Raw genomic sequence first — 27,687 nt, 5'->3', positions numbered from 1 at the left:
ATGCCAAAAATTGGGCAATCTTAAAAAAATTTATAAATTCCTAGAAACATATGAACTACCCAAACCGAAACAGGAAGAATAATAAAACTTGTGCAGAACAAAAACCAGCAAAATATTTGAATGAGTAATCAAACATCTCCTGACAAACAAAAGTCCAGAGCCAGATGGCTTCCCAGGGGCATTCTACCAAACATTTAAAGAAAACTAAATTCTTCCCACACTGTTCCAAAAAATGGAGGAAAATTTCCAAATACATTCTACAAGACCAGCATTACCTTGATTCTTAAACCAGAGAAAGACCCAACTAAAAAAGAGAATTACAGGCCAATATCCTTGATAAACATGGATGCAAAAATTCTCAACAAGATACTAGCAAATTGAATCTAATGGCACATTAAAAGAATCATTCACTACAATCAACTGGGATTTAATCCTGGGCTACAAGTGTGGTTCAAATGTTCACAAATCAATCAATGTGATACACCACATTAATAAAAGAAAGGAAAATAACCATATGATCCTCTCAATAGGTTCAGAAAAAACATTTGACAAAGCACAGTATCCATTCTTTTTTTTTTTTTTCAACGTTTATTTATTTTTGGGACAGAGAGAGACAGAGCATGAACGGGCGAGGGGCAGAGAGAGAGGGAGACACAGAATCAGAAACAGGCTCCAGGCTCTGAGCCATCAGCCCAGAGCCTGACGCGGGGCTCGAACTCACGGAACGCGAGATCGTGACCTGGCTGAAGTCGGACGCTTAACCGACTGCGCCACCCAGGCGCCCCAGTATCCATTCTTAATAACAACCCTCAACAAAGTAGGGATAAAGGGAACATACCTCAACATCATAAGGCCATATATGAAAGATCCACAGGTAATATCCTCAATGGGGAAAAACTTACAGCTTTTCCTCTATGGTCAAGAACAAGACAGCGATGTCCACTTTCACCACAGTTATTTAACACACTTGGAAGTCCTAGCCTCAGTAATCAGACAACGAAAAGAAATAAAAGGCATCCAAATCCGCAAGGAAGAAGTCAAACTTTCACTATTTGCAGATGACATCATACTTTTGTAGAAAACCTGAAAGCAAAAAATTGCTAGAACAGATACACAAATTCAGCAAAGTTGCAGGATAAAAAATCAAAATACAGAGATCTGTTGCATTTCTATACACTAATAAAGAAACAGCAGAAAGAGAAATCAAGGAATTGATCCCATTTACAATTGTACCAAAAACCATAAGATACCTGGGAATAAACCTAGCCAATGCGGCCAAAGATCTATACTCCAAAAACTAAAAATACTGATGAAAAAAATTGAAGATGACACAAAGAAATGGAAAAACATTCTATGCCCATGAACTGGAAGAACAAATATTGTTAAAATGTCTATATTACCCAAAGCAATCTACACATTTAATGCAAGCCCTATCAAAATACCACCAGCAGTTTTCACAGAGCTAGAACAAACAATCCTAAAATTTGTATGGAAAAACAAAAGACCCCAAATAGCCAAATAAATCTTGAAAGAAAAAAAAAAGCAAAGCTGGAGGCATTACAATTCTGGACTTCAAGTTATATTACAAAGCTGTAGTCATCAAGTCAGTATGGAACTGGCACAAAAAATACATGTAGATCAATGTAACAGAATAGAAAATGCAGAAATGTACCCACAACTACATGGTCAACTTATCTTTGACAAAGCTGGAAAGAATATCCAATGGAAAAAAAGATAGTCTCTTCAACAAATGGTGTTGGGAAAACTGGACAGCAAAATGCAAAAGAATGAAACTCATAAGAGACTCTTAAATACTGAGAACAAACTGAGGGTTGATGAGGAGTGGGGGAGAGGGGAAAGTGGGTGATGGGCATTGAGGAGGGCACTTGTTGGGATGAGCACTGTGTGTTGTATGGAAACCAATTTGACAATAAATTATATTTTAAAAAACTCAACCATTTATACCATACACAATAATAAATTCAAAATCGATGAAAGACCTACATGTGAGACATAAAACTATCAAAATCCTAGAGGAGAACACAGGCAGTAACCTCTTTGACAACAGCCACAGCAACTTCTTACTTGATGTATTTCCTGGGGCAAGGGAAATAAAAGCAAAAATAAACTATTCGGATTTCATCAAGATAAAAACTTCTGTAAAGTGAAGGTGACAATCAACAAAACTAAAAGGCATCCTACAGAATGGGAGATGATATTTCCAAATGACATATCTGATAGAGGGTTCATATCCAAAATCTATATAGAACTTAACAAACTCAATACCCAGAAAACAAATAATCCATTTAAAAAACGGAAAGAAGGCATGAACAGGCATTTTTCCACAGAAGACATCCAGGTGACTAACAGACACATAAAATGATGCCCAACATCAGTGGTCATCTGGGAAATGTAAATCAAAACTACAATGAGATATTGCCTCACCTGTCAGAATGGCTAAAATCATCAACACAAGAAACAACAGGTTTTGGTGAGGATGGGGAGAAAGGAGGACTCTCTGACACTGCTAGTGGGAATGCTAGCTGATGTAACCACTCTGGATAATAGTATGGAGGTTCCTCAAAAAAATAAAATTAGAACTATCTTACAATTCAGCAATTGCCCTCGGGGCATTTACCTAAAGGATACAAAAACACTGATTCAAAGGGATACATGTGCTCAGATGTATAGCAGTATTATCAACAATAGCCAATTTATGGAAAGAGCCCAAATGTCCATCAAATTATGAACTGATGAAGAAGTTGTGGTGTGTGTGTGTGTGTGTGTGTGTGTGTGTATACCCTCCCCACGTTAATTGGAGACCAAAAATATGCACTGTCAGAATAAGAGCAAACCAAAACTAAACTTCTTTCCTCAACCCCAGGGGGTGTAGAGAAAGCCATATAAGTTTCTCAACCTATAATTAGATGCTGAACTCCCTCTCATTCAAGAACAAAGGCAAACAAGAGTCAAACACCGGGAAATCAGGAAGATGGCGGCGTAGGAGGATCCTGGGCTCACTGCGTCCTGCTGATCGCTTAGATTCCACCCACATCTGCCTAATTTACCCTGATAACAAGCAGAAGACTAGCAAAATGGACTCTCCGGAGCCAAGCAAAGACAAGAGGCCCTTGGAGGAGGGTAGGAAGGGTGGAGAGGCGGTGTGCGCTACACGGACTGGTGGAAGGAAGCCAGGGCAGTAGAGGGGCAGCCCGTCTGGCAAGGCAGAGCCCCCGAGTATGGCTTGCAAAAGCAGAGGGGCCAGACAGAGTGTGTTCTGACAGCCAGTGGGACTTAACATCTGGAATGTTATAAGTCAACAGTTCTGCTCAGAGAGCGGGAGGGAGAGTTGTTGACCCCAGAGGACAGAGCTCAGCTTGGCGGGGAACAAAGGCACTGGGAAGCACCTTCTCCCTCTCCCATTCCCCGGCCAAAATCCCAAAGGGAGCCAGTTCCCCTCACAGAAATTGCTTGCACTGCGCAAACACACAACGCTGTGCTTCTGTGGATCCATCCCTCCAACGGGTCTGCCTCCCTCCCAGTGCCACAGGGCCCCTTCCAAAGTGGACTACCAAAGGCAAAGCCAGCTGAGCCTGCCCCATGCACCTTGCGGATCCACCCCAGCTAATATGCCAGATCCCATCGAAGCAGTACCACAAGACTGGCAGTGTGCAACTAGCCCAAAGGCCACACCACTCCACAGTGAGTCCTGACCCTGGGAGAGGGGAAGACAAGGTACACACGAGTTTGACTGTGGCCCCAGCGGTGGGCTGGGGGCAGACATCAGGTCTCACTGCGGCCCCACCCACCAATGCAAGTTACTCCAGACAGCACAGAGGAAGAGCCCTGCAGTTCCGCGCCACTCTAGGCACTATCCAAAATGACGAAATGGATGAATTCTCCTCAAAAGAAACTCCAGGAAGTAGCGACAGCTAACGATCTAATCAAAAACGATTTAAGCAATATAGCAGAAAATGAATTTAAAATAATAATCATAAAATTAATCACTGGGCTTGAAAAAAGTATAGAGAACAGCAGAGAATCTATTACTACAGAGATCAAGGGACTAAGAAACAGTCAGGAGGAACTAAAACAAATGCTATAAATGAGCTGCAAAATAAAAAGGAGGCGACTACAGCTCGGATTGAAAAGGCAGAGGAGAGAATAGGTGAATTAGAAGGTAAAATTATGGAAAAAGAAGAAGCTGAGAAAAAGAGAGGTAAAAAAATCCAGGAGTATGAGGGGAGACTTAGAGAACTAAGTGACATAAGTAAACGAAATAATGTACGCATAATTCGGATTCCAGAGGAGGAAGAGAGAGGGAAACGTGCTGAAAGTGTACTGGAAGAAATCATAGCTGAGAACTTCCCTGAACTGGGGAAGGAAAAAGGCATTGAAATCCAAGAGGCACAGAGAACTCCCTTCAGACGTAACTTGAATCCATCTTCTACATGACATATCATAGTGAAATGGCAAAATATAGGGATAAAGAGATAATTCTGAAAGCAGCTAGGGATAAACACGCTCTAACTTATAAGGGGAGACCCATAAGACTGGTGGCAGATCTATCTACTGAAACTTGGCAGGCCAGAAAGGAACCGCAGGAAATCTTCAATGTGACAAACAGAAAAAATGTGCAGCCAAGAATACTTTATCCAGCAAGTCTGTCATTTAGAATAGAAGGAGAGATAAAGGTCTTCCCAAACAAACACAAACTGAAGGAATTTGTCACCACTAAACCAGCCCTACAAGAGATCCTAAGGGGGATCCTGTGAGACAAAGTACCAGAGACATCGCTACAAGCATGAAACCTACGGACATCACAATGACTCTAAACCCATATCTTTCTGTAATAACACTGAATGTAAATGGCCTAAATGCGCCAACCAAAAGACATAGGGTATCAGAATGGATAAAAAAAAAAAACAAGACCCATCTATTTGCTGTCTACAAGAGACTAATTTTAGACCTGAGGACACCTTCAGATTGAGAGTGAGGGGATGGAGAACTATTTTTCATGCTACTGGAAGTCAAAAGATAACTGGAGTAGCCACACTTATATCAGACAAACTAGACTTTAAATTAAAGGCTGTAACAAGAGATGAAGAGGGCATTATATAATAATTACAGGGTCTATCCATCAGGAAGACTAACAATTATAAATGTCTATGCACCGAATACAGGAGCCCCCAAATATATAAAAGAATTACAAACATAAGCAACCTTATTGATAAGAATGTGGTATTGCAGGGGACTTTAATACTCCACTTACAACATGGGATAGATCATCTAGACACGGGATCAATAAAGATACAAAGGCCCTGAATGATACACTGCCTCAGATGGACTTGACAGATCTATTTAGAACTCTGCATCCCAAAGAAAGAGAACATACTTTCCTCTCGAGTACACATGGAACCTACTCCAAGATAGATCACATACTGGGTCACAAGACAGCCCTTCATAAGTATACAAGAATTGAGATCATGCCATGCATACTTTCAGACCACAATGTGATGAAGCTTGAAATCAACCACAAGTAAAACTCTGGAAAACTGAAAACAAAAGCATGGAGGTTTAAGAACACCCTACTAAAGAATGACTGGGTCAACCAGGCAATTTGAGAAGAAATTAAAAAATATATGGAAACAAATGAAGATGAAAATACAACAATCCAAACGCTTTGGGATGCAGTGAAGGCAGTCCTGAGAGGAAAATACATTGCAATCCAGGCCTATCTCAAGAAACAAGAAAAATCCCAAATACAAAATCTAACAGCACACCTAAAGGAACTAGAAGCAGAACAGCAAAGACACCCCAAATCCAGTAGAAGAAGAGAAATAATAAAGAACAGAGCAGAAATAAACAATATAGAATCTAAAAAAACTGTAGAGCAAATCAATGAAACCAACAGTTGGTTTTTTGAAAAAATAAACAAAATTGATAAACCTCTAGCCAGGCTTCTCAAAAAGAAAAGGGAGATGACCCAAATAGATAAAATCTTGAATGAAAATGGAATTATAACAACCAATCCCTCAGAAATACAAGCCATTATCAGGGAATACAATGAAAAATTATATGCCAACAAACTGGACAACCTGGAAGAAATGGACAAATTCCTAAACTCCCACACACTTCCAAAATTCAAACAGGAAGAAAGAATTATTCACCATGATCAAGTGGGATTCATTCCTGGGCTGCAGGGCTGGTTCCACATTCACAAATCAATCAGTGTGATACATCACATTAATAAAAGAAAAGATAAGAATCATATGATCCTGTCAATCGATGCAGAAAAAAGCATTTGACAAAATTCAGCATCGTTTCTCAATAAAAACCCTAGAGAAAGTCGGGATAGAAAGAACATATTTAAACATGATAAAAGCCATTTATGAAAAGCCCACAGCTAATATCATCCTCAATGGGGAGAAACTGAGAGCTTTCTCCCTGATCAGGAACATGACAGGGATGTCCACCCTCACCGCTGTTGTTTAACATAGTGTTGGAAGTGCTAGCATCAGCAATCAGACAACAAAAGGAAATCAAAGGCATCAAAATTGGCAAAGATGAAGTCAAGCTTTTGCTTTTTGCAGATGACATGATATTATACATGGAAAATCCGATAGACTCCACCAGAAGTCTGCTAGAACTGATACATGAATTCAGCAAAGTTGCAGGATACAAAATCAATGTACAGAAATCAGTTGCATTCTTATACACTAATAATGAAGCAACAGAAAGACAAATAAAGAAACTGATCCCATTCACAATTGCACCAAGAAGCATAAAATACCTAGGAATAAATCTAACCAAAGATGTAAAAGATCTGTATGCTGAAAACTATAGAAAGCTTAGGAAGGATATTGCAGAAGATATAAAGAAATGGAAAAACATTCCGTGCTCATGGATTGGAAGAATAAATATTGTCAAAATGTCAATACTACCCAAAGCTATCTACACATTCAATGCAATCCCAATCAAAATTGTACCAGCATTCTTCTCGAAACTAGAACAAGGAATCCTAAAATTCATATGGAACCACAAAAGGCCCCGAATAGCCAAAGGAATTTTGAAGAAGACCAAAGCAGGAGGCATCACAATCCCAGACTTTAGCCTCCACTACAAAGCTGTAATCATCAAGACAGCATGGTATTGGCACAAAAACAGACATATAGACCAATGGAATAGAATAGAAACCCCAGAACTAGACCCACAAAAGTATGGCCAGCTAACCTTTGACAAAGCAGGAAAGAATATCCAATGGAAAAAAGACAGTCTCTTTAACAAATGGTGCTGGGAGAACTGGACAGCAACAAGTAGAAGGATGAAATTAGACCACTTTCTTACACCATTCACAAAAACAAACTCAAAATGGATAAAGAACCTGAATGTGAGACAAGAAACCATCAAAACCCTAGAGGAGAAAGCAGGGGAAAACCTCTCTGACCTCAGCCACAGCAATTTCTTCCTTGACACATCCCGAAAGGCAAGGGAATTAAAAGCACAAATGAACTATTGGGACCTCATCAAGATAAAAAGCTTCTGCACAGCAAAGGAAACAACCAACAAAACTAAAAGGCAACCAACGGAATGGGAAAAGATATTTGCAAATGACATATCAGACAAAGGGCTAGTATCCAAAATCTATAAAGAGCTCACCAAACTCCACACCAAAAAAAAAAAAAATCCAGTGAAGAAATGGGCAGAAAACATGAATAGACACTTCTCTAAAGAAGACATGCAGATGGCCAACAGGCACATGAAAAGATGCTCAACGTCGCTCCTCATCAGGGAAATACAAATCAAAACCACACTCAGATACCACCTCATGCCAGTCAGAGTGGCTAAAATGAATAAAACAGGAGACTATAGATGCTGGAGAGGATGTGGAGAAACGGGAACCCTCTTGCACTGTTGGTGGGAATGCAAACTGGTGCAGCTGCTCTGGAAAACAGTGTGGAGGTTCCTCAAAAAATTAACAATAGACCTACCCTATGACCCAGCAGTAGCACTGCTAGGAATTTACCCAAGGGATATAGGAGTACTGATGCATAGGGGAACATGTACCCCAATGTTTATAGCAGCACTTTCAATAATAGCCAAATTATGAAAGGAGCCTAAATTCCATCAACTGACGAATGGATAAAGAAATTGTGGTTTATATACACAATGGAATACTACGTGGCAATGAGAAAGAATGAAATATGGCCTTTTGTAGCAACCTGGATGGAACTGGAGAGTGTGATGCTAAGTGAAATAAGTCATACAGAGAAGGGCAGATTCCATATGTTTTCGCTCCTTTGTGGATCCTGAGAAACTTAGCAGAAGACCATGGGGGAAGTGGAGAAAAAAAGTGGTTAGCGAGGGAGGGAGCCAAAACATAAGAGACTTTTAAAATCTGAGAACAAACTGAGGGTTTATGGGGGTTGGGAAGGAGGGGTGGGTGGGTGATGGGTATTGAGGAGGGCACCTGTTGGGATGAACACTGGGTGTTGTATGGAAACCAGTGTGACAATAAATTTCATAATAAAAAAAAGAACAAAGGCAAACAAAGACATGTTCTTAGAAACAATAAACTTTGAAAGTTTATCACCATCATACTCTGACTAAGGAAGATCCTATAGGATGTACTTCTGGAAGAAAGAAAGTGATCCCAAATGGAAGGTCTGAAATGCAAGAAGGAATAAAAAACAAAGAAAGTGGTAAATATGTGGGCAAATGTAAGTAAACATTGGCCACATTAGGCAGTAATAATAATGTCTAGAAGGATTAAATAAAGTCCACGACAATACATTTGCTCCTCTTCATCCCCAGTTTTGCCTTCAATTGAGCTAGAATCTGCTTCTAGATAACATTTACCTCTTGCAAAGCACACCCCATACAATAGGCCTTAAAGATCTGCAATTCTGGAATCTTCAGGAAGCACCTGGGACCTCAATTCCATAGAAGTGTGCTTCAGTTTGCCTGAATACCTTCCAATTCCATCAGCTTTCCTTCATCTTTTCTGAAAAGCTCTTGGAAGGAAGTTTCCTTTGCCATTGTCCCTCTCATAATCTGACCACAATAATAAATAAACAAACAAATAAATAAATAAATACATACATACATACATACATACCAGACAATAGCATCTAGTTTGGGAGGGAACAAAGCAAGTTATCTAGGATGAGGGTAAAGTTTTAATGAACTTTAGACTTTGATCAGAGGCAGGGTAACCAGTAAAATAATAGAAATCAAGGATGTAACTTCCAAACCAGTAGAGAGGAAATAAATGGCATGATAAAAATATTCAATCAAAATTGATTAAAAAGCAAGATGTGAGAGAAAAGGAAATAGAATCTGTATCTGAAGAGAATGGACAAAATAAGATATAAGATTTAAACCATAATATATCAGTAACCATTTTAAAGGAAACTAGATTTAAATGCTCCAGTTAGGAGATAAAGATTATCACAGTGGATAAAAAAAAAAAAAAGCAAAACACAAAACAAAAAAGTCTTTAACTTGATGAATAATGTCTATAAAAAAACATATGGTAAACATCAAATTAGTGGAGAATTAATAGAACCATTCCATTAAAGTCAATAACAAGATAAGATTTCTTATATCTTCTGTCACGATATTGTACTAAAGGTCTTGACCTATGCAAAAATGGAGAATAAGACTATAGGAGTATAAGACTTTAAGAGTATAAAGAATATGAGTATAAGACTCAGAAAATGAAAGACAAAATTGTCATTATTAAATATGGTTGTCCACATAGAAAATCCAAGAAAATCTACACATCATTAGATCTAATAAGAAATTTCATTAGGATTTCTGGATAAAGATCAACATATAAAAATAGCACCCCTTGGGGCGCCTGGGCGGCTCAGTCGGTCAAGCGTACGACTTCGGCTCAAGTCACGATCTCGTGGTTTGTGGGTTCAAGCCCCACGTGGGGCTCTGTGCTGACAGCTTGGAGCCTGGAGCCTGGAGCCTGTGTCTCCGCTCTCTGCCCATCCCCCGCTTGTGCTCTTTCTCTGTCTCTCAAAAATAAATAAACAAATGTAAAAAAAAAATAGCACCCCTTGCCTAAGTGGTTCAGTCAGTTAAGCATAAGACTCTTAATCTCAGCTCAAATCTTGATCTCAGGGTCATGAGTTCAAGCCCCATGTTGGGCTCTGCACTGGATGTGAAGCCTACTTAAAAAAAAATAGCACCCCTATAACCAGTAATAACTATTCTAAAATGAAATTTTAAAAAGAACTCATTCACAGTGACAAGGAAACAAACCCATTCACAGTAATAAGGGGGGATAAAATGATATACCTGATGTATATGCTTTTTAATCCTGCATAATAAGTTAAAATAAATTTAGAGGCTTAAAACAGCACACACTTATTTTCTCACAGTTTCTGTGGATCAGGAGTCTGGGCACAGCTGAGATGGATCCTATGTTCAGGGTCTCACCAGAATGGAGTCAAGGTGTTGGCAGAGTCTATGGTCTCATCGCGGGCTCAGGGTCCTTTTCTAAGCTTACATGGTTATTAGCAGAATTCAATTCCTTGCTATTGTAGAGCTGAGGGCTCTAATTTCTTGCTATCACCTGAGGCCTTGCTCTCATTTCCTAAAAGCCATCCTCAGGTACTAGCTCTGATGCCTCCTTTTTATAGCATAGCAGCTTGCTTCTTTCTTCAAAGCCAGCAGGAGAATCTCATTTCAGTCTGCTATAATGGAGTCTTACATAATGTAATGTAATCATAGGAGTGACTATTCCATCACTTTTGTCACATAATGTCATCTAATCAAGGGAGCAACTATCCTATCATACTCATATCCACGTGCAAGGGAAGGTGATTATACAGGATATGCATACCAGGAGGTGGAAATCTTGGGGGCCATCTTAGAATCGTACCTACTCACTTAAGAATAAATATAACAAAAATTGTGGTAAATATATTTGAGAAATATATGAAACATAGGCCATCAAAAAGAACCTACTTGAATAAGTGGAGAACTATCACAAATTTTGTGTGGTAACTCTGTATCATAAAGCTATGAACTTTCCCTAATTAATCTCTAAATTAAGTTAAATTCTAATCCAACAGGATTTTTATGGAATTTTTCAAACTGATTCTAAAATTCATAAGGAGAATTCGGAAGAAGATGGTGGCGTAGGAGGACGCTGGGCTCACCTCGCGTCCTGCTGATCACTTAGATTCCACCTACACCTGCCTAAATAACCCAGAAAACCGCCAGAGGATTAGCAGAACGGAGTCTCCAGAGCCAAGCGCAGACCAGAGGCCCACGGAAGAGGGTAGGAAGGGCGGCGAGGTGGTACGCGCTCCACGGACTGGCGGGAGGGAGCCGGGGCGGAGGGGCGGCTCGCCAGCCAGGCAGAGCCCCCAAGTCTGGCTTGCAAAAGCTGAGGGGCCTGACTGACAGAGTGTGTTCCCACAGCAAGCGCGACTTAGCCTCTGGGAGGTCATAAGTTAACAGCTCTGCTCAGAAAGCGGGAAGGCTGGAGGACAAAGGGAGGGAGAGCTGCTGAGCCCCCGGACGACAGAGCTCAGTTTGGTGGGGAACAAAGGAGCTTGCAAACGCCATCTCCCCCGCCCACCCCACAGCCAAAATCCCAAAGGGAACCAGTTCCTGCCAGGGAACTTGCTCGCTCCACGCAAACACCCAACACTGTGCTTCTGCAGAGCCAAACTTCCGGCAGCGGATCTGACTCCCTCACGCTGCCACAGGGCCCGTCCTGAAGTGGATCACCTAAGGAGAAGAGAGCTAAGCCTGCCCCTCCTGCCCCCGTGCACCTTGCCTACCCACCCCAGCTAATACGCCAGATCCCCAGCACCACAAGCCTGGCAGTGTGCAAGTAGCCCAGACGGGCCACGCAACCCCACAGTGAATCCTGCCCCTAGGAGAGGGGAAGAGAAGGCACACACCAGTCTAACTGTGGCCCCAGCGGTGGGCTGGGGGCAGACATCAGGACTGACTGCGGCCCCGCCCACCAACTCCAGTTATACACCACAGCACAGGGGAAGTGCCCTGCAGGTCCTCACCACTTCAGGGACTATCCAAAATGACCAAGCGGAAGAATTCCCCTCAGAAGAATCTCCAGGAAATAACAACAGCTAATGAACTGATCAAAAAGGATTTAAATGATATAACAGAAAGTGAATTTAGAATAATAGTCATAAAATTAATCGCTGGGCTGGAAAACAGTATAGAGGACAGCAGAGAATCTCTTGCTACAGAGATCAAGGGACTAAGGAACAGTCACGAGGAGCTGAAAAGCGCTTTAAACGAAACGCAAAACAAAATGGAAACGACGAAAGCTCGGATTGAAGAGGCAGAGGAGAGAATAGGTGAACTAGAAGATAAAGTTATGGAAAAAGAGGAAGCTGAGAGAAAGAGAGATAAAAAAATCCAGGAGTATGAGGGGAAAATTAGAGAACTAAGTGATACACTAAAAAGAAATAATATACGCATAATTGGTATCCCAGAGGAGGAAGAGAGAGGGAAAGGTGCTGAAGGGGTACTTGAAGAAATTATAGCTGAGAACGTCCCTGAACTGGGGAAGGAAAAAGGCATTGAAATCCAAGAGGCACAGAGAACTCCCTTCAGACGTAACTTGAATCGATCTTCTGCATGACATATCATAGTGAAACTGACAAACTACAAGGATAAAGAGAAAATTCTGAAAGCAGCAAGGGATAAACATGCCCTCACATATAAAGGGAGACCTATAAGACTCGTGACTGATCTCTCTTTTGAAACTTGGCAGGCCAGAAAGGATTGGCACGAGATCTTCAGTGTGCTAAACAGGAAAAATATGCAGCCGAGAATCCTTTATCCAGCAAGTCTGTCATTTAGAATAGAAGGAGAGATAAAGGTCTTCCCAAACAAACACAAACTGGAGGAATTTGTCACCACTGAACCAGCCCTACAAGAGATCCTAAGGGGGATCCTGTGAGACAAAGTATAAGAGACATCACTACAAGCATAAAACATACAGACATCACAATGACTCTAAACCCGTATCTTTCAATAATAACACTGAATGTAAATGGACTAAATGCGCCAACCAAAAGACATAGGGTATCAGAATGGATAAAAAAACAAGACCCATCTATTTGCTGTCTACAGGAGACTCATTTCAGATCTGAGGACACCTTTAGATTGAGAGTGAGGGGATGGAGAACTATTTATCATGCTACTGGAAGCCAAAAGAAAGCTGGAGTAGCCATACTTCTATCAGACAAAGTAGACTTTAAATTAAAGGCTGTAACAAGAGATGAAGAAGGACATTATATAATAGTTACAGGGTCTATCCATCAGGAAGAGCTAACAATTATAAATGTCTATGCGCCGAATACCGGAGCCCCCAAATATACAAAACAATTACTCATAAACATAAGCAACCTTATTGATAAGAATGTGGTAATTTCACGGGATTTTAACACTTCACTTACAGAAATGGAAAGATCATCTAGACACACGGTCAATAAAGAAACAAGGGCCCTGAATGATACATTGGATCAGATGGACTTGACAGATCTATTTAGAACTCTGCATCCCAAAGCAACAGAATATACTTTCTTCTCGAGTGCACATGGAACGTTCTCCAAGATAGATCATATACTGGGTCACAAAACAGCCCTTCATAAGTTTACAAGAATTGAAATTATACCATGCATACTTTCAGACAACAATGCTATGAAGCTTGAAATCAACCACAGGAAAGAGTCTCGAAAACCTCCAAAAGCATGGAGGTTAAAGAACACCCTACTAACGAATGAGTGGGTCAACCAGGCAATTAGAGAAGAAATTAAAAAATATATGGAAACAAACGAAAATGAAAAGACAACAATCCAAACGCTTTGGGACGCAGCGAAGGCAGTCCTGAGAGGAAAATACATTGCAATCCAGGCCTATCTCAAGAAACAAGAAAAATCCCAAATACAAAATCTAACAACACACCTAAAGGAAATAGAAGCAGAACAGCAAAGGCAGCCTAAACCCAGCAGAAGAAGAGAAATGATAAAGATCAGAGCAGAAATAAACAATATAGAATCTAAAAAAACCGTAGAGCAGATCAACGAAACCAAGAGTTGGTTTTTTGAGAAAATAAACAAAATTGACAAACCTCTAGCCAGGCTTCTCAAAAAGAAAAGGGAGATGACCCAAATAGATAAAATCATGAATGAAAATGGAATGATTACAACCAATCCCTCAGAGATACAAACAATTATCAGGGAATACTATGAAAAACTATATGCCAACAAATTGGACAACCTGGAAGAAATGGACAAATATCTAAACACCCACACTCTTCCAAAACTCAATCAGGAGGAAAGAGAAAGCTTGAACAGACCCATAACCAGTGAAGAAATTGAATCGGTTATCAAAAATCTCCCAACAAATAAGAGTCCAGGACCAGATGGCTTCCCAGGGGAGTTCTACCAGACGTTTAAAGCAGAGATAATACCTATCCTTCTCAAGCTATTCCAAGATAGAAAGGGAAGGAAAACTTCCAGACTCATTCTATGAAGCCAGTATTACTTTGATTCCTAAACCAGACAGAGACCCAGTAAGAAAAGAGAACTACAGGCCAATATCCCTGATGAACATGGATGCAAAAATTCTCAATAAGATACTAGCAAATAGAATTCAATGGCATATAAAAAGAATTATTCACCATGATCAAGTGGGATTCATTCCTGGGATGCAGGGCTGGTTCAACATTCGCAAATCAATCAACGTGATACATCACATTAACAAAAAAAAAGAAGAACCATATGATCCTGTCAATCGATGCAGAAAAGGCCTTTGACAAAATCCAGCACCCTTTCTTAATAAAAACCCTTGAGAAAGTCGGGATAGAAGGAACATACTTAAACATCATAAAAGCCATTTATGAAAAGCCCACAGCTAACATCATCCTCAACGGGGAAAAACTGAGAGCTTTTTCCCTGAGATCAGGAACACGACAGGGATGCCCACTCTCACCGCTGTTGTTTAACATAGTGCTGGAAGTTCTAGCATCAGCAATCAGACAACAAAAGGAAATCAAAGGCATCAAAATTGGCAAAGATGAAGTCAAGCTTTCGCTTTTTGCAGATGACATGATATTATACATGGAAAATCCGATAGACTCCACCCAAAGTCTGCTAGAACTGATACATGAATTCAGCAAAGTTGCAGGATACAAAATCAATGTACAGAAATCAGTTGCATTCTTATACACTAACAATGAAGCAACAGAAAGACAAATAAAGAAACTGATCCCATTCACAATTGCACCAAGAAGCATAAAATACCTAGGAATAAATCTAACCAAAGATGTAAAGGATCTGTATGCTGAAAACTATAGAAAGCTTATGAAGGTAATTGAAGAAGATACAAAGAAATGGAAAGACATTCCCTGCTCATGGATTGGAAGAATAAATATTGTCAAAATGTCAATACTACCCAAAGCTATCTACACATTCAATGCAATCCCAATCAAAATTGCACCAGCATTCTTCTCGAAACTAGAACAAGCAATCCTAAAATTCATATGGAACCACAAAAGGCCCTGAATAGCCAAAGGAATTTTGAAGAAGAAGACCAAAGCAGGAGGCATCACAATCCCAGACTTTAGCCTCTACTACAAAGCTGTCATCATCAAGACAGCATGGTATTGGCACAAGAACAGACACGTAGACCAATGGAATAGAATAGAAACCCCAGAACTAGACCCACAAACGTATGGCCAACTCATCTTTGACAAACCAGGAAAGAACATCCAATGGAAAAAACACAGTCTCTTTAACAAATGGTGCTGGGAGAACTGGACAGCAACATGCAGAAGGTTGAAACTAGACCACTTTCTCACACCATTTACAAAAATAAACTCAAAATGGATAAAGGACCTAAATGTGAGACAGGAAACCATCAAAACCTTAGAGGAGAAAGCAGGAAAAGATCTCTCTGACCTCAGCCGTAGCAATCTCTTACTCGACACATCCCCAAAGGCAAGGGAATTAAAAGCAAAAGTGAATTACTGGGACCTTATGAAGATAAAAAGCTTCTGCACAGCAAAGGAAACAACCAACAAAACTAAAAGGCAACCAACGGAATGGGAAAAGATATTTGCAAATGACATATCAGACAAAGGGCTAGTATCTAAAATCTATAAAGAGCTCACCAAACTCCACACCCGAAAAACAAATAACCCAGTGAAGAAATGGGCAGAAAACATGAATAGACACTTCTCTAAAGAAGACATCCAGATGGCCAACAGGCACATGAAAAGATGTTCAGCGTCGCTCCTTATCAGGGAAATACAAATCAAAACCACACTCAGGTATCACCTCACGCCAGTCAGAGTGGCCAAAATGAACACATCAGGAGACTATAGATGCTGGAGAGGATGTGGAGAAACGGGAACCCTCTTGCACTGTTGGTGGGAATGCAAATTGGTGCAGCCGCTCTGGAAAGCCGTGTGGAGGTTCCTCAGAAAATTAACAATAGACCTACCCTATGACCCAGCAATAGCACTGTTAGGAATTTATCCAAGGGATACAGGAGTACTGATGCATAGGGGCACTTGTACCCCAATGTTCATAGCAGCACTCTCAACAATAGCCAAATTATGGAAAGAGCCTAAATGTCCATCAACTGATGAATGGATAAAGAAATTGTGGTATATATACACAATGGAGTACCATGTGGCAATGAAAAAAAATGAAATATGGCCCTTTGTAGCAACGTGGATGGAACTGGAGAGTGTAATGCTAAGTGAAATAAGCCATACAAAGAAAGACAGATACCATATGGTTTCACTCTCATGTGGATCCTGAGAAACTTAACAGGAACCCATGGGGGAGGGGAAGGAAAAAAAAAAAGAGGTTAGAGTGGGAGAGAGCCAAAGCATAAGAGACTGTTAAAAACTGAGAACAAACTGAGGGTTGATGGGGGGTGGGAGGGAGGGGCGGGTGGGTGATGGGTATTGAGGAGGGCACCTTTTGGGATGAGCACTGGGTGTTGTATGGAAACCAATTTGTCAATAAATTTCATAAAAAAAAATAAAAAAAAAATAAAAAGCCAGTACAAATAAAGAAAAAAAAATGGATAAAGGACCTGAATGTGAGACAGGAAACCATCAAAACCCTAGAGGAGAAAGCAGGAAAAGACCTCAGCCGTAGCAATCTCTTACTCGACACATCCCCAAAGGCAAGGGAGTTAAAAGCAAAAGTGAATTACTGGGACCTTATGAAGATAAAAGCTTCTGCACAGCAAAGGAAACAACCAACAAAACTAAAAGGCAACCAACGGAATGGGAAAAGATATTTGCAAATGACATATCAGACAAAGGGCTAGTATTCAAAATCTATAAAGAGCTCACCAAACTCCACACCTGAAAAACAAACAACCCAGTGAAGAAATGGGCAGAAGACATGAAAAGACACTTCTCTAAAGAAGACATCCGGATGGCCAACAGGCACATGAAAAGATGTTCAGCGTCGCTCCTTATCAGGGAAATACAAATCAAAACCACACTCAGGTATCACCTCACGCCAGTCAGAGTGGCCAAAATGAACACATCAGGAGACTATAGATGCTGGAGAGGATGTGGAGAAACGGGAACCCTCTTGCACTGTTGGTGGGAATGCAAATTGGTGCAGCCGCTCTGGAAAGCCGTGTGGAGGTTCCTCAGAAAATTAACAATAGACCTACCCTATGACCCAGCAATAGCACTGTTAGGAATTTATCCAAGGGATACAGGAGTACTGATGCATAGGGGCACTTGTACCCCAATGTTCATAGCAGCACTCTCAACAATAGCCAAATTATGGAAAGAGCCTAAATGTCCATCAACTGATGAATGGATAAAGAAATTGTGGTATATATACACAATGGAGTACCATGTGGCAATGAAAAAAAATGAAATATGGCCCTTTGTAGCAACGTGGATGGAACTGGAGAGTGTAATGCTAAGTGAAATAAGCCATACAAAGAAAGACAGATACCATATGGTTTCACTCTCATGTGGATCCTGAGAAACTTAACAGGAACCCATGGGGGAGGGGAAGGAAAAAAAAAAAAGAGGTTAGAGTGGGAGAGAGCCAAAGCATAAGAGACTGTTAAAAACTGAGAACAAACTGAGGGTTGATGGGGGGTGGGAGGGAGGGGAGGGTGGGTGATGGGTATTGAGGAGGGCACCTTTTGGGATGAGCACTGGGTGTTGTATGGAAACCAATTTGTCAATAAATTTCATAAAAAAAAAATAAAAAAAAAATAAAAAGCCAGTACAAATAAAGAAAAAAAAATGGATAAAGGACCTGAATGTGAGACAGGAAACCATCAAAACCCTAGAGGAGAAAGCAGGAAAAGACCTCAGCCGTAGCAATCTCTTACTCGACACATCCCCAAAGGCAAGGGAGTTAAAAGCAAAAGTGAATTACTGGGACCTTATGAAGATAAAAGCTTCTGCACAGCAAAGGAAACAACCAACAAAACTAAAAGGCAACCAACGGAATGGGAAAAGATATTTGCAAATGACATATCAGACAAAGGGCTAGTATTCAAAATCTATAAAGAGCTCACCAAACTCCACACCTGAAAAACAAACAACCCAGTGAAGAAATGGGCAGAAGACATGAAAAGACACTTCTCTAAAGAAGACATCCGGATGGCCAACAGGCACATGAAAAGATGTTCAGCGTCGCTCCTTATCAGGGAAATACAAATCAGAACCACACTCAGGTATCACCTCACGCCAGTCAGAGTGGCCAAAATGAACAAATCAGGAGACTATAGATGCTGGCGAGGATGTGGAGAAACGGGAACCCTCTTGCACTGTTGGTGGGAATGCAAATTGGTGCAGCCGCTCTGGAAAGCAGTGTGGAGGTTCCTCAGAAAATTAAAAATAGACCTACCCTATGACCCAGCAATAGCGCTGCTAGGAATTTATCCAAGGGATACAGGAGTACTGATGCATAGGGGCACTTGTACCCCAATGTTCATAGCAGCACTCTCAACAATAGCCAAATTATGGAAAGAACCTAAATGTCCATCAACTGATGAATGGATAAAGAAATTGTGGTTTATATACACAATGGAATACTACGTGGCAATGAGAAAAAAATGAAATATGGCCTTTTGTAGCAACGTGGATGGAACTGAAGAGTGTGATGCTAAGTGAAATAAGCCGTACTGAGAAAGACAGATATCATATGGTTTCACTCTTATGTGGATCCTGAGAAACTTAACAGAAACCCATGGGGGAAGGGAAGGAAAAAAAAAAAAGAGGTTAGAGTGGGAGAGAGCCAAAACATAAGAGACTGTTAAAAACTGAGAACAAATTGAGGGTTGATGGGGGGTGGGAGGGAGGGGAGGGTGGGTGATGGGTATTGAGGAGGGCACCTTTTGGGATGAGCACTGGGTGTTGTATGGAAACCAATTTGACAATAAATTTCATATATTGAAAAAAAAATAAAATAAAATAAAAATAAAAATATTAAGAGTTGATTATATAAAAAAATAAAAAAATAATATGAAAAGCAAACTTTTAAACCTATTAGAAGAAAATATCTGAAAATATAATATGACCTTGGAGTAGGAAAGTTTTCCTTAACCAAGTTATAAAAAGCCCAAACTATAGACAAAAAGAATTATTTTTACTTTATTAAAATTAAACCTTCTATAAAATAAAAGCATATAAATAAAATATTAAGATGGGTGCCAGTTTGTGGCGCCTGGGTGGCTCAGTTGGTTAAGCGTCCAACTTCGGCTCAGGTCATGATCTCGAAGTTCGTGGGTTTGAGCCCCACGTCGGGCTCTGGGCTGACAGCTCAGAGCCTGGAGCCTGCTTCGGATTCTACGTCTCCTTCTCTCTCTGCCCCTCCCCCACTTGTGCTCTGTCACTGTCTCTCAAAAATAGATAAATGTAAAAAAAATTTTTTTTAAAGATGGGTGCCAGTTTGGGAAAAGATATTTGCAACACACATAACAGACAAAAATTAAAAACTGGTATAAAGAATTCCCACAGCACAATAAGAAAAAGATGAACAAAACTCAACAGATAAAGAAACACTATATTAAAAGTCTATTACAGAAAAGGAAAATAAAATGAAAAGATACTCAACCTCACTAAATATCAAGAAAATATTAAATAAAACAATGAAAAACTATTTCATATCCACCACACTGGCAAAAAGTTTATCTTCTGATACAGAATAGGTGAAACAGCAGAAATCCTCATGTTCTGCTATTGGAAGTGTAAATGGAGACAACTACTTTGGAAAGAATTTTGACACTATTTAATGATACACAAGGTATGTTTACCATACTACCCAGTAACTTCACTTCTAGCTAATTTCCCTAGAGAAATTCCCCAACATGTGGACAAGGAGAATGTACTAAGATGCCCATCACAGCATTGTAATAGTGTAAAACTGGATAATGTGTAAATGTCCTTCAATAAATAAATGGGTAAATAAAATGTGATACAATCTTACAGTCAAATGCTACACAACAGCCAAAAGAAATTAACTGGATCTATGTATTATCAACACTTGACTGAAAAGAAGCAAGTTGCAATGTAATACACATCATTAACATATTATGCAATAATATATATTAAATATGTATGTATAGTCTGAAGCTTTTTTTGTAAAGTTAAAAATGCACAATACCATACTTTACTGCCTATAGAGATATACATTTATGTAAATATTATTAAATTTAATGTTTATTTATTAAATAATATTAAATTTGATACTATGAACACCAAATTCACAATAGCATTTTTATCTGGGTAGGAATAGAGGAAGAGGATTGAGGATGGGTGGACAAAGCACACTTCAACTTAATTGCTTAATTGCTTTTTTTTTTGTTTGTTTAAGTTTTATTTTTATTTTTTTTTATTTTTTTTTTAATTTTATATATGAAATTTATTGTCAAATTGGTTTCCATACAACACCCAGTGCTCATCCCAAAAGGTGCCCTCCTCAATACCCATATACCACCCTCCCCTCCCTCCCACCCCCCATCAACCCTCAGTTTGTTCTCAGTTTTTAACAGTCTCTTATGCTTTGGCTCTCTCCCATTCTAACCTCTTTTTTTTTGTTCCTTCCCCTCCCCCATGGGTTCCTGTTAAGTTTCTCAGGATCCACATAAGAGTGAAACCATATGGTATCTCTCTTTCTCTGTATGGCTTATTTCACTTAGCATCACACTCTCCAGTTCCATCCACGTTGCTACAAAAGGCCATATTTCATTTTTTCTCATTGCCACGTAGTATTCCATTGTGTATATAAACCACAATTTCTTTATCCATTCATCAGTTGATGGACATTTAGGCTCTTTCCATAATTTAGCTATTGTTGAGAGTGCTGCTATGAACATTGGGGTACAAGTGCCCCTATGCATCAGTACTCCTGTATCCCTTGGGTAAATTCCTAGCAGTGCTATTGCTGGGTCATAGGGTAGGTCTATTTTTAATTTTTTGAGGAACCTCCACACTGCTTTCCAGAGTGGCTGCACCAATTTGCATTCCCACCAACAGTGCAAGAGGGTTCCCGTTTCTCCACATCCTCTCCAGCATCTATAGTCTCCTGATTTGTTCATTTTGGCCACTCTGACTGGCGTGAGGTGATACCTGAGTGTGGTTTTGATTTGTATTTCCCTGATAAGGAGCGACGCTGAACATCTTTTCATGTGCCTGTTGGCCATCCGGATGTCTTCTTTAGAGAAGTGTCTATTCATGTCTTCTGCCCATTTCTTCACTGGGTTATTTGTTTTTCGGGTGTGGAGTTTGGTGAGCTCTTTATAGATTTTGGATACTAGCCCTTTGTCCGATATGTCATTTGCAAATATCTTTTCCCATTCCGTTGGTTGCCTTTTAGTTTTGTTGGTTGTTTCCTTTGCTGTGCAGAAGCTTTTTATCTTCATAAGGTCCCTCCCAGTAATTCACTTTTGCTTTTAATTCCCTTGCCTTTGGGGATGTGTCGAGTAAGAGATTGCTACGGCTGAGGTCAGAGAGGTCTTTTCCTGCTTTCTCCTCTAAGGTTTTGATGGTTTCCTGTCTCACATACAGGTCCTTTATCCATTTTGAGTTTATTTTTGTGAATGGTGTGAGAAAGTGGTCTAGTTTCAACCTTCTGCATGTTGCTGTCCAGTTCTCCCAGCACCATTTGTTAAAGAGACTGTCTTTTTTCCATTGGATGTTCTTTCCTGCTTTGTCAAAGATGAGTTGGCCATACGTTTGTGGGTCTAGTTCTGGGGTTTCTATTCTATTCCATTGGTCTATGTGTCTGTTTTTGTGCCAATACCATGCTGTCTTGATGATGACAGCTTTGTAGTAGAGGCTAAAGTCTGGGATTGTGATGCCTCCTGCTTTGGTCTTCTTCTTCAAAATTCCTTTGGCTATTCGGGGCCTTTTGTGGTTCCAGATGAATTTTAGGATTGCTTGTTCTAGTTTCGAGAAGAATGCTGGTGCAATTTTGCTTAATTGCTTTTATCACTTTTAAAAGCATAGATTTGAAGTAGATGTGATAAAATGTTAACAATGAAGAATCCTGGGTGTATGGTTGTTTGTTATATTATTCTTTGTACTTTTCTGAATTTTTAAATTATAAAATAAAATATACCATTGAAGGAAAAATTGGAAATTCTTCCCAAATTATGCTGGCAGACAGGATCACATTTAGGAGCCAATTCCGGGATGTCTGTGCTAAGCAGCAACCAAAAAGGTAAAGGGAATGAAAGGAAAAGGAGCTGGTATGCCCATCACCATACAGTTCCCATGCTATTCAAGTGTTCTTGTCTATTTGTAAATCTTATTAGTCCTCCCAAAGCTCAAAAAATATATAAGATGACTAATACATCATTAATATTCCTATGTGTTCTATGAAAACAAAACTGTAAGGCTCTGGGCAGCAACTTCATAAAATGTCAAATTTTATAGGAAAATAAAGTATATATGTACCGAATTATTGAAAACTTGTTGGGTTGAGCACTGGTTGTTGTATGTAAGTGATAAATCAATGGGTTCTACTCCTGAAACCAATAATACACTGTATGTTAACTAACTTGAGTTTAAATAAATAAATCATGTACTCTAAGAAAACCTTGCATATTAAAACAAGATTCTCAAAGAAGGATCTGGTAGAATAGAAGCTCTTTTATCTGATGCAATTATAACTGTAGTCAATCAGCAAATGGGAAAAGTCAGTAAAGCAGAGAATCACATACATGATATATTCATATATTAAAATTTTACTTTAAGTTAAAACATATAAATGTACATTCATTCACCAATCTTTATTTAAGATCAAGGACTTTTCTTTGTGTATGTTCCCACTAATTGGCCTTCTTCTTCATTTTTCCTACAGAAACCATAGTTGGTGCATTATCAGTGAGTGACAGTTTTGGTTTCTTCAAAGTGGAGCAAGAACTTGAAGAGGATTCTAATGCAATGCTTTCAGAATTTTAAGAGGGGCTAATAATGTTGAATGTGCTTTCATATCCTCATTTGCCATCCCTTTTCTTGCAAAAAGAAATCTCTTCATGTGTGTTTCCATTTAACACCCCGTTTAATACATATTGTTGGTTCATTATCATTGAACTCACAGCCAACAGCACTATAACTCACGCCCAAATGAAGCTTACCTAACATGTGTAATTCCTTTATATAAGATATATCACAGCCTTCTTTTGCTGAGAAACACTAGACAGCATTTAAGCATTAAGCTTGGAGGCCATTTTAAACAGTAAGCCACCAACAAAAGTCACAAAAATGTGAAAAACATGGCACTAAATATACCAGAAAGAGGACACTAGTTTACAGTATGAGAATCCAAACAAAAAGTCAGAACATCATCTTGTTTGACCTCAACTAGTCACATGTACATTAGGCAACCCAAATTTTTTGCCACTGTGCTCATCCACATGTCTGCAAATAACTATGAGAGTATTGCAAGTATTGATTTCAGGGCTACATATTAATTTTAGAGAGTAAGTGAATTCACAAATATATGATTCATGAATAATGAGAATTGACTGAATATCCAAGATCACTCCATAGGAAGTCTAATAAGGATGCCACTCCTGGCATGCCACCACTGTCAAAGGTCACTTCATGCTACTGTCAGTTCTGAGAATAATTTTTCAACATTGTCTGTGCATCTGTTTCTCTTAAGTTTCAATGATGTAACGGAAGCATATTGTGAGAAAAACCCAGGGCCCTGTCTCTTATCAAGACTCATAATAGGGGGTTGCCTGGATGGCTCAGTCAGTTAAGCATCTGACTTCAGCCCAGGTCATGATTTCATGGTTCGTGAGTTTGAACCCTGCATCGGGCTGTATGCTGACAGCTCAGAGCCTGGAGCCTGCTTCAGATTCTGCGTCTCCCTCTTTCCCTGCCCTTCCGTCACTTGCACTCTCTCTCGCCCTCTCTCTCTCTCCCTCAAAAATAAATAGACATTAAAAAATATATATATTTAAATTTAAAAAAATTTTAAAGACTCATAATGGGAAATGATTTTTGCATACAAAGGGTGTTCTGATGTTAGATAGTACCCACAATGATAAATACTCAGTAAAGTTTATTACTTTGCTCAAAGTCTGCATACACCATACTTTCCATGTTTACAGTTTGTGTTTCAAATTGTTCCCACCTAAAATAATGCAGCTAAAGTTCCAACAACTGAAAATAGGCTCGTTCTCTCCCTAAAATGAGGGGCATCTCAAAGTCTTATCACTTATTATATCCGGCTCCAGTTCCAGAATATCTGTGTAATGTTCATCCCTCCTCCAGCTCTGATGCAATACTATCACAATATTCTGAGACTATGCTGTGAAAGCTGAAGTTCACTCTCACTACCAGCATTCCCCACATGAAGTAATGGTCAAAAAGAAGAAGAAGAAGATGGCGGCGTAGGAGGACGCTGGGCTCACCGCGCGTCCTGCTGATCACTTAGATTCCACCTACACCTGCCTAAATAACCCAGAAAACCGCCAGAGGATTAGCAGAACGGAGTCACCGGACCCAAGTGCAGACGAGAGGCCCACGGAAGAGGGTAGGAAGGGCGGCGAGGCGGTGCGCGCTCCACGGACTGGCGGGAGGGAGCCGGGGCGGAGGGGCGGCTCGCCAGCCAAGCAGAGCCCCCGAGTCAGGCTTGCAAAAGCTGAGGGGCCTGACGGACTGTGTTCCGACAGCAAGCGCGACTTAGCGTCTGGGAGGTCATAAGTTAACAGCTCTGCTCCGAAAGCGGGAAGGCTGGAGGACAAAGGGAGGGTGAGCTGCGGAGCCCCCGGACGACAGAGCTCAGTTTGGCGGGGAACAAAGGCGCTAGCCAGCGCCATCTCCCCCGCCCATCCCCCAGCCAAAATCCCAAAGGGAACCGGTTCCGGCCAGGGAAATTGCTCGCTCCGCGCAAACACCCAACTCTGTGCTTCTGCGGAGCCAAACCTCCGGCAGCGGATCTGACTCCCTCCGGCTGCCACAGGGCCCCTCCTGAAGTGGATCACCTAAGGAGAAGCGAGCTAAGCCTGCCCCCCCTCCCGCCGTGCACCTTGCCTTCCCACCCCAGCTAATACGCCAGATCCCCAGCATCACAAGCCTGGCAGTGTGCAAGTAGCCCAGACGGGCCACGCCACCCCACAGTGAATCCCACCCCTAGGAGAGGGGAAGAGAAGGCACACACCAGTCTGACTGTGGCCCCAGCGGTGGGCTGGGGGCAGACATCAGGACTGACTGCGGCCCCGCCCACCAACTCCAGTTATACACCACAGCACAGGGGAAGTGCCCTGCAGGTCCTCACCACACCAGGGACTATCCAAAATGACCAAGCGGAAGAATTCCCCTCAGAAGAATCTCCAGGAAATAACAACAGCTAATGAGCTGATCAAAAAGGATTTAAATAATATAACAGAAAGTGAATTTAGAATAATAGTCATAAAATTAATCGCTGGGCTGGAAAACAGTATACAGGACAGCAGAGAATCTCTTGCTACAGAGATCAAGGGACTCAGGAACAGTCACGAGGAGCTGAAAAACGCTTTAAATGAAATGCAAAACAAAATGCAAACCACCACAACTCGGATGGAAGAGGCAGAGGAGAGAATAGGTGAACTAGAAGATAAAGTTATGGAAAAAGAGGAAGCTGAGAAAAAGAGAGATAAAAAAATCCAGGAGTATGAGGGGAAAATTAGAGAACTAAGTGATACACTAAAAAGAAATAATATACGCATAATTGGTATTCCAGAGGAGGAAGAGAGAGGGAAAGGTGCTGAAGGGGTACTTGAAGAAATAATAGCTGAGAACTTCCCTGAACTGGGGAAGGAAAAAGGCATTGAAATCCAAGAGGCACAGAGAACTCCCTTCAGACGTAACTTGAATCGATCTTCTACACGACATATCATAGTGAAACTGGCAAAATACAAGGATAAAGAGAAAATTCTGAAAGCAGCAAGGGGTAAACGTGCCCTCACATATAAAGGGAGACCTATAAGATTCGTGACTGATCTCTCTTTTGAAACTTGGCAGGCCAGAAAGAATTGGCACGAGATTTTCAGGGTGCTAGACAGCAAAAATATGCAGCCGAGAATCCTTTATCCAGCAAGTCTGTCATTTAGAATAGAAGGAGAGATAAAGGTCTTCCCAAACAAACAAAAACTGAAGGAATTTGTCACCACTAAACCAGCCCTACAAGAGATCCTAAGGGGGATCCTGTGAGACAAAGTACCAGAGACATCACTACAAGCATAAAACATACAGACAGCACAATGACTCTAAACCCGTATCTTTCAATAATAACACTGAATGTAAACGGATTAAATGCGCCAACCAAAAGACATAGGGTATCAGAATGGATAAAAAAACAAGACCCATCTATTTGCTGTCTACAAGAGACTCATTTTAGACCTGAGGACACCTTTAGATTCAGAGTGAGGGGATGGAGAACTATTTATCATGCTACTGGAAGCCAAAAGAAAGCTGGAGTAGCCATACTTATATCAGACAAACTAGACTTTAAATTAAAGGCTGTAACAAGAGATGAAGTAGGACATTATATAATAGTTACAGGGTCTATCCATCAGGAAGAGCTAACAATTATAAATGTCTATGCGCCGAATACCGGAGCCCCCAAGTATATAAAACAATTACTCATAAACAGAAGCAACCTTATTGATAAGAATGTGGTAATTGCAGGGGACTTTAACACCCCACTTACAGAAATGGATAGATCATCTAGACACACAGTCAATAAAGAAACAAGGGCCCTGAATGAGACATTGGATCAGATGGACTTGACAGATATATTTAGAACTCTGCATCCCAAAGCAACAGAATATACTTTCTTCTCGAGTGCACATGGAACATTCTCCAAGATAGATCATATACTGGGTCACAAAACAGCCCTTCATAAGTTTACAAGAATTGAAATTATACCATGCATACTTTCAGACCACAATGCTATGAAGCTTGAAATCAACCACAGGAAAAAGTCTGGAAAACCTCCAAAAGCGTGGAGGTTAAAGAACACCCTACTAACGAATGAGTGGGTCAACCAGGCAATTAGAGAAGAAATCAAAAAATATATGGAAACAAACGAAAATGAAAAGACAACAATCCAAACGCTTTGGGACGCAGCGAAGGCAGTCCTGAGAGGAAAATACATTGCAATCCAGGCCTATCTCAAGAAACAA

The 27,687-nt window shown here is 40.4% G+C and overlaps 1 long non-coding RNA gene across 1 annotated transcript; it reads right to left on the bottom strand.

Moving 5' to 3' along the window:
* Nucleotides 1–7: 7 nt before the first annotated feature.
* On the bottom strand, nt 8–14,373 carry LOC115507831. Its single transcript, XR_003966815.1, has 3 exons — nt 14,359–14,373; nt 5,256–5,262; nt 8–87 (listed from the first exon to the last, which is right to left on the bottom strand). It is a non-coding gene; the product is annotated as an uncharacterized LOC115507831 (long non-coding RNA).
* Between the last annotated feature and the right edge of the window lie 13,314 nt (nt 14,374–27,687).

This window comes from Lynx canadensis, chromosome X (genome assembly GCF_007474595.2).
Source record: "Lynx canadensis isolate LIC74 chromosome X, mLynCan4.pri.v2, whole genome shotgun sequence".
Classification (NCBI taxonomy): domain Eukaryota; kingdom Metazoa; phylum Chordata; class Mammalia; order Carnivora; family Felidae; genus Lynx; species Lynx canadensis.
The sequence above is the reverse complement of the archived record's forward strand: the minus strand, read 5'-3'. Positions and strand labels throughout refer to the sequence as shown.